At 36.0% G+C, this 8,672-nt stretch overlaps 1 long non-coding RNA gene across 2 annotated transcripts in view; it reads left to right on the top strand.

Moving 5' to 3' along the window:
* Positions 1–8,672, top strand: part of LOC105874240 (uncharacterized) — a 19,364-nt gene extending 10,692 nt beyond the window's left edge. For both annotated transcript variants that reach the window (XR_001155423.3, XR_001155422.2), the window contains exons 3-5: positions 11–154; positions 2,847–2,988; positions 8,269–8,672. This is a non-coding gene — a long non-coding RNA (uncharacterized LOC105874240). The remainder of the gene's footprint in view (positions 1–10; positions 155–2,846; positions 2,989–8,268) is intronic.

An 8,672-nucleotide genomic window follows, 5' to 3' on the forward strand; every position in this document is an offset into this window, starting at 1 on the left:
CTATCCCCAGGAGCAGCGGTACCAGGATATCAACCCACTGCATGGTTTGTGGGTGTTGGGGTCGCCAAGAAAGATGTGACTCACACAGAAAGGCACTGGACGGAACAATGCTTTACTCACACAGAGAAGACAGAGAATAAGATCAGCTTCAATAGTAAGTACATGTCAGTCCCCCAAGGCCAGCGTGTCTTGTCCCGCAGCCAGTGCAGAGAGCTGGTCTGCACGCACTCCTCTTGTGCTGCAGGCAAAGGACCCCATTCCCTCCCCTCCAGGAACAGATAGGGCAGTGGGGTTAGCAAGGTGCCACTTGATGCATATACTTTGGCAGGATGAAGAAGTACACATCAAACTTGGAATGGAAAAAGATACTCCCAAACAGAGATGTGCCCAGAACAGTTTGCGAGGGCTCTTTATCTCTCTGCAAGGAAATGCTCCAGTGCAAAGGGCAGGAAGCTGTGCATGACTGCCTTTCCCAGCAGCAAGCATCCTTTCATTGTCGTCAGTCTTAAAGAGAAAGCGTTCAGTCTTTCGCTATTTAAGCATGATGTTAACTATAGATATTTTTATGGATGTATTTTATCATGTTAAAAAGTTGATCTTGAACTTGTATCTTGAAACTCTGGATGAATTTGTTTATTCATTCAAGTAGTTTATTTTTGCAGATTCTTTTGGATTTTCTATATATGAGATCATGTCATTCAAGTCTAGAGAGCTTTACTTCTTCTTTTCCAATTTGGATGCCCTTTCTTTCTCTTCTCTAATTCTCAGTCTAGAATTCCCAATAAAATGTTGAATAGCAGCCATTCTTGTCACGGTCCTGATCTCAGGGGAAAAGCATCCAGTCCTGCACCACTGAGAGTTATGATTTCAACACATGAATTTTGGGAGGACACAAACATTTTGTCCACCATAGTCATGGAGTACACTGGCATTTAATCCTTTCACTGTGCTGTTATTCATGGATTCAGTTTGCTAGCATTTATTTATTTATTTGAGACAGAGTCTCGCTGTGTTGCCTGGGCTAAAATGCTGTGACATCAGCCTAGCTCTCAGCAACCTCAAACTCCAGGGCTCAGGCAATCCTCCTGCCTCAGCCTCCCAAGTAGCTGGGACTACAGGCATGTGCCACCATGTCCGGCTAATTTTTTTCTATATAGTTTTAGTTGTCCAGCTAATTTGTTTCTATTTTTAGTAGAGACAGGGTCTCACTCTTGCTCAGGCTGGTCTCAAACTCCTGACCTTGAGCCATCCTTCCACCTTGGCCTCCCAGAGTGCTAGGATTACAGGTGTGAACCACTGTGCCCACCCAGTTTGCTAGCATTTTGCTGAGGATTTTTGACATCTATAAATGACATTGTTATTAATTTTCTTTTCTTCTAATGTCTTTGTCTGCTTTGTTATTAGAACTGCTGGCCCCATAAAATGAGTTAGGAAATGTTCCCTCTTCTTATACTTTTTGGAAGCGTTTGAGAAGAATTAGTCTTAATTATTCTGTAAAGTTTGGTAAAACTCACCAATGAAACCATCTGGTTCTTAACTTTTCTTTGTTGGATTTTTTTTTTAATTTTTAAATTGAGAAATGTATTTTTTGTTGTTGGTGATGGTAAAATATACACAACATAAAAGTTATCCTCTTAATCATTTTTATGTGTACACTTTAGTGGCATTAAGTATGTTGACATTGTTCTGCAAACGTTACCACCAGCCATCTTCAGAACTTTTTCATTTTTACAAATTGAAAACTCTGCACCCATTAAGAAGTAACTCCCCAATCCTCCCTCCCTGCCCCACCCCGTCTCTGGCAGGTACTTGGGAGATTTTTGGTTATTCATTCAATCTCTTTACTTGTTATAGGTCTGCTCAGATATTTTCTATGTCTTCTTGAGTTAGTTTTGACAATTTTTGTGGTCTAAAAATTTGTCCATTTTATCTAGGTTGTCTAATTTGTTGGTATACAATTGTCCATAGAATTCTCTTAACAAAACATTTTATTTCTGTAAATTAAAAGTAAGGTCCTTACTTTTATTTCTGTTTTAGTTATTTGCATCTTCTCTCTTCCCACCGTTCCCTATTTTTCAGTCAGTCTAACTAAAAGTTTGTCAATTCTCTTGATCTTTTCTAAGATCCAAGTTTTGTTTTTGTTAATTTTCTATTATTTTTCCATTCTCTATGTCATTTGTCTCCACTCTTTATAACTCTTTATGATGTCTTTTCTTCTGCTAGCTTTGGGTTTACTTTGCTTTGTTTTTTCTAGTTCCTTAAAGTCTAAGTTACTGAATTTGACATCTGTCTCTTTTTTTAATGTAGTCCTTTATAGTCATACATTTCCCTCTGAGAACAGCATGCCATACATTTTAGTATGTTGTGTTTTCATTTTTCATTTGTCCCCAAATATTTTCTAATTCCACTGTGACTTCTTGACCCATTGGTTTATTTTTAAAAGTGCTCCTCTAAAGAGGTGAGTGTACTCTGGTATAAGGAGATTTGACGGATAAGTAAATATAAGGAAAGCCTGTTCACCACCTACCCTACGTCAAGAAATATTCTCCACTACCCAGCTTTAATATGTAAATTATGTCTCTGGAAAAAATCATCACTTAGGATCTTGAAGCCCCTTCAGTCTCCAAGATACCCAGGAGGGCCATCCCCTTGCATGGGGGTGTGCGTGTCCCCAGAGGGACACAGGCTGGGAGGCAGGACATCTAGGCTCTGAGGGGGCCATTAACCACCTTTGTGGTCTGAAATTTGTTCTGCTCCTCTTGAACTGTGATTCGTGGAATGTGATGAAGCTGTGGGCGTCGCTCAAGCGTGTCTCTCAGCCTTGTACAACTGCTTTTTATCACCAGTTCACCCCTGGGAGCTGCCTGGCAAACTGGCCCTGCAGACCTGGAAACTGGAGGGATTGTGGTTTGGGGGGAAACCAAGGGAATGCCGCCCCCAGCAGAATGTCGACAAGACCTGCACAGCGCCAAAGACACAACATAAACGGTTGGTATAAGCACCCGAATCCCTTTGTTTCTGCCTAGCCAGTATAATAGTCCAGAAAACTTCCTCTGCATTTAAGCAATTACAAAGATATGCATTTTAGTCCCTACCGTGTGTACAGCACTGTTGAAGACTCAGGTAGTCAAAATTATTTCTATGCAGTGTACCATTCAGGAAATACTCAGGGATCTTAAAATCTAATTCAGAAAACAACTGGCTCTTGCATGAAACCATTATAGACTAACACAACGTATATTGTCTCTGGGTCCTACGACCTTAAAGTCCGAAGCCGGTAAATAATCTGGAATGTGCAGACTGTAAGCTTCAAGGCATTATTTACATATAGACTTTATAAGAAACAAAACCAGATTTCTTTTCACTGGATTCTGTATTCAATCTTAGAGATCATTTTCCAACTCAGAGATTGGAATCCGAGCTCCAGAAATTCAGTTAAGAAATATGACTCCAACAATGCTATCAACTTGACCTATAGTTCAAGTTATATGTCATTATATCATATATATTGTATACCATTATATATATGTGCTATCTATAGAACATCCCAACAAACGACAGAATACACATGCTTTTCAAGTACATATCGAACACTGCCATAAAACACACCTTAACAAATTTTTAAAAATAAAAACCAAGTAAAATATTTTCTTTGTGCATAGAAGAATTAAACTAAAAATAATAACAGATGTCTTAGAAATTACATTATGTTTGAGATTTCAACAACATACTTCTAAATAACCTCTGAGTCAAAGCAGAATTAGATGTCAATTTGGCAAATATTTTGAGCTAAATGAAAATGGAAAAAAAATTTCAAAGTTTGTGGGATGCAGCTAAAGCAGTATTTGGAGAGAAATTTATAGCATTAAATGCTTCATTAGAAAAGATGAAAGGTTTCAAAATTAATGATAAACTACCTTAATAAATATGAAAAAAGAGATCAAATTAAATATAAAACAAGCAGAAGGAAATGAATAATAAAGAGGAGAAATCAACAAAATTGAAAATATAAATATAATAGAGAAAAATAAATAAAAATTAAAGCCAATTATTTTAAAATATCAATCAGCCTCTAGCCATAGTGACAAAGAAAAGAGAAAACATAAATTACCAATATCAGGGTCACTACAGATCCCGAGGAACTAAAAGGATATTGTAAGAATATTACAAATAATTATAATGCCTATAAATTAGACAACATAGATGAATTAGACAAATTCCTTAAAAGGCAGAACCTACCAAACTTTATTCAAGGAAAAACTAGATAACCTGAATAGTACTGTATCTGTTAAGAAAATTAAATTTATAGTTTAAATCCTTCACCTAATTGGCTTCACTGGCAAATTCTATAAAACCTTTAAAAAAAGAAATAACGCCAATTCTACATAAACTCTTCCAAAAAAATAGAAGGGAAAAGAACTCTGCATAACTCATTTTATGAGATCAGTATTACCCTAATACCAAAACCAGAAAAAGAAATTACAAGTAAAGAAAATTAATATGTCTAACGAATGTAGCTGCAAAAATCCTAAATGAAATATTACCAAATCAAATCCAGGAGTATATAAAAAATTTTTTTACATAATAATCAACTGAGATTTAATCTAGGAATGTAAAGCTGGATCAATATTTGAAAATGCATTTATATAATTCACCATGTTAATAGACTAAAGAAGAGAAAGTACATAATCATCTCAACAGATACAGAAAAGAACATTTGAAAAAAATCCCAATATCCTATTGTAACCAAAAGGGAGCATCCATAAACTGATAAAGGGCATCTATAGAAAAGCTATAGCTAACCGCATATTTGATGGTAAAAGACTAAATTCTTTTCCAAAAGGCCAGTAAACAGGTAGGGATGGACACTCTCATCATCTATATTAAACATTGTACTGGAAGTCTTAGCCAATACCATAAAGCAAGAAAAGAAATAAAATGATAAAAATTAAAATGAAGAAAGAAATAAAATTGTCTTAATTTTCAGATATGATTGTCTATGTAGAAAATTGCAAGAAAAAATTTTAAATCTAGAACTAATATTTAAGTTTAGCAAGGCTATAGAATGCAAGGTCCCAATACAAAAATCAGTTGAATTTCTGTTATATAAGCAATGAATATATGAAAATCAAAACTTTTCAATAAAAATATTTGCAATGACACCAAAACATGAAATTCTTATGCATGTGTATAACAATGTATGTGCTAGTTCTGTATGCTGAAAAAAAAAAAAAAACACTGAAGAAACAAAATCAAAGCAAACCTAAATAAATGGTGATATGTAACATGTTTATAGATTGAAAAACTCAACATTGTTAGGAGGTCAATTCTCCACAACCTAATATATCAACAGTAAAGTTGGAGGAGGCTCCTACTACCTGATTTCAAGTCTTCCTATAAATCTATAGTAATCAAGAGTGTGTGATTTTAGTGAAAATCAGATAGACCCATAGATCAGTAAATCAGAATAGAGAATCTAGAAATAGATCCACATGTATATCACAAAGATACAAACGTGGTTCAATAGAGAAAGAAGTTTCTTCAACAAATAGTCCTGGAGCCATTGGACATGCATAGCAAAATAATACAAAACAACCCCTACCTAGCACCTTATACAAAAATTAACCTGAATCACAGACCTACATATATACTATCAAACTTCAGAACAAAACATATCCTTAACACTTGAACTCCTATAATACACTAAAATAATAATAATAATAAAAGAACAAAACATATGAGAAAATCCTTGTGATCTTGGGGTAGGCAAAGGTTTCTTGGAAACTACACAAAAAGCACAATCCATAAAAGAAACAATTCATAGATTAGAAGTCACCAAAATTAAAAACTTGCTCTTTTAAAAAACAACACTAATAAGAGAATTAAGAGACAAGCCTCAGACTGGGGAAACATAATTGCAAAATACTTGTCTAACAAAGGTCTTGTATGTGTAGGGGGACCCACTCTGATGGCTTTGCAATGTATCCACATAGGCTACAAAGGCAGGGCTTAAACTGCAGCTGATCTAAGTTTTGGAAGAAAGCCTTGTGGCCCTCCCAGAGCACAACAGCATGGAAGGCTTGTGAGGAGCTACCACAAGGCCATTTTCAATTTGTCTATCTTTCCTGGGAGGCTGTCATGAGACAGTTTCTCATTTCTTCCCAGGTTCTACTTAGGTATAAGTCTTTCTGCCTAACCCTCCTTTTCAGGATACAGCTGTAGGCTATAAAATTACATAGTTGCATCATGGCACCCACTGCTCAGCAACAAGCAGTTCCAGTATATTGCGATTTCATATAGTCCCCTTTGTTTCAGTGTTGTCCTGTGGGACATAAAGAACATTGGGACCTGGCACCTTTGGCTACTCTTGCTTTCCCTATCAAATTAAATAATAAAACTACCTGAATCTAAAAAGGGCTTGCTGTTTCTTCACAGGCCAAATCTATCAGCCTTGACAGTATCCAAAATATATAAAGTTCTCTCAAAATTCAGTAACAGCCAGGCACAGTGGCTTTAATCCCAGCTACTTGAGAGGCTGAAGCAGGATTGCTTGAGGCCAGGAGCTCAAGAGTAACCTGAGCAACATAGTAAGACCCCTCCATCTCTAACAAAAACAAACAGACAAACAAAAAACCCAAACAAAACCCCAACCTCAATAAGAAAACAAACAGCTGAATTAAAACAAAAAAAGCCAAAAAACAGGAACAGAAGATATATGGGAGGCAAATAAACACATAAAAATATTGCTAGTCATTATTAATTAGGGAAATGAAAATTAAAACTACAATGAGATACCACTTCATACCCACTGGGATGACTATAATAAAAAAAAGAAAATAACAAGTATTGTGAGGATATAGAAAAATTAGAACCCTCTTATGTTACTGGTGGGGATGTGAAATGGTGCAGTCACTTTGAAAAACAACCTTGCAGTACATAAAACAATTAGGTATAGAGTCACCATATGATCTAGCCATTTTATTTCTAGATATATACTTAATAGTAAGAAATATGTGTCCATGTAAAAACTTGTACACAAATGTGCATAACATTATTCATAATCGCCAAAAAGTGAAAACAACCCAACCCAGATGCCCATCATGAATGAATGGATAAATAAAATGTGGTATATCCAAAAATGGAATATTGTTTGGCAATAAAAAGGAATAAAGTATTATACTAATACATACTGCCACATGAATGAACCTTGAAATTATGTGAAGAAGTCAGTCACAAAAGACTGCATATTATTATATGATTCCACTAATATGAATTGTCCAGTATAGAAATATATAGAAATAGAAAGCAGATTCATGATTGCCTAGGGCTGGAGGAGATGGGGAGAAATAAGTGGTGACTACTAATGGATACAGTGTTTCTTTTTTGGGTGATGAAAATGTTTTAAAATTGATTGTGGTGATGGTTACACAACTCTGTGAATATACTTCAAAACCATTGAATTGCTACTTTAAGTGGATACATTTTATGGTAGGTGAATTATATCTAAATAAAACTGTTCTTTTTTTAAAAAATGCAAGATAAATAAAATAAAATATATTACTGGTAGAACTGGCACAGCCACTTTGTCAAAGTGTGGCAGTTTTAAAAAGTTGAACAGATACTTATCATATGACCCTGCAATCCCACTTAGATATTTATTCAAGAAAAATGAAAATTCATGTTTGCACAAAAAATTATAAGCAAATACTTATAGCAGCTTTATTCATAACTACCACAAACTAGAAATAACTGAAATGCCATTCAGTAGATAAATGGATAAATAAAATATAGTATATCCATACAAAGAAATACACCTCCGCAATTAAAAAGAAAGAACTACTTATATTAATACATGCAATGTCGGTGAAATTCAAAAGCATTAATCCAAGTGAAAGGAGCCTATGTAAAAAAAATTCCTTTTATATGACATTTTGGAAAAAGCAAAATTATAGAAACAGAAAATAGATCTGTGGTTTCCAGGTGCTAAGATGTAGGGAGAGGTTAATGAAAAATGGGGCAGCACATGAGAATTATTGAGGGTGATAAGATTGTCTGTATCTTATCAATCTTATCTGGTGATAAGATTGACTGCAGTGGTGGTTACATGACTGTGAGCATTTGTTAAATGCATGGAACTATATGCTAAAAGGAGTAGATTTTATTTATGTCAGTTAAAAAAAATGAACTAAAAAATATGTTAAGTTCTAACTATGGGTACAGTGAATTCCTAATAATGTTATGTTGCCTCGGCATCTGTTTTGAATACAGGTTTAACTTTCTCATTCCAGAAGCAGGACTTAGTCACGCTTGACAGTTTCCAGCTTTCTACCTACCCCCAGTTTCTCAGTGCGGTCGATCCACATATCTGCCTTATGCAACTGCTTCCTGGTGACCACCTCCCTATGGGGCAGCTAGATACAACAGACTGACCCACCCCACTGACCCCCACACCCCTCATAGACTGCACAGATGTGCCACAGTGATCACTTCTCAGGCACAGCATGACTCCACCAACTCATGCCTTGGCCCACCAACTAGAACTCTCTGAAGGAAACCTGCTTGGGTAGCACCCTGAACCCCAGCAAAGGCCTGGGTTCATAGGTTCATGTCCCTCCAGCTCTCCACCTGCTGGCTGAGCATATTGGCCCTGTGACCTTCCCACTAGCCCTCAG

This window comes from Microcebus murinus, chromosome 17 (genome assembly GCF_040939455.1).
Source record: "Microcebus murinus isolate Inina chromosome 17, M.murinus_Inina_mat1.0, whole genome shotgun sequence".
Classification (NCBI taxonomy): domain Eukaryota; kingdom Metazoa; phylum Chordata; class Mammalia; order Primates; family Cheirogaleidae; genus Microcebus; species Microcebus murinus.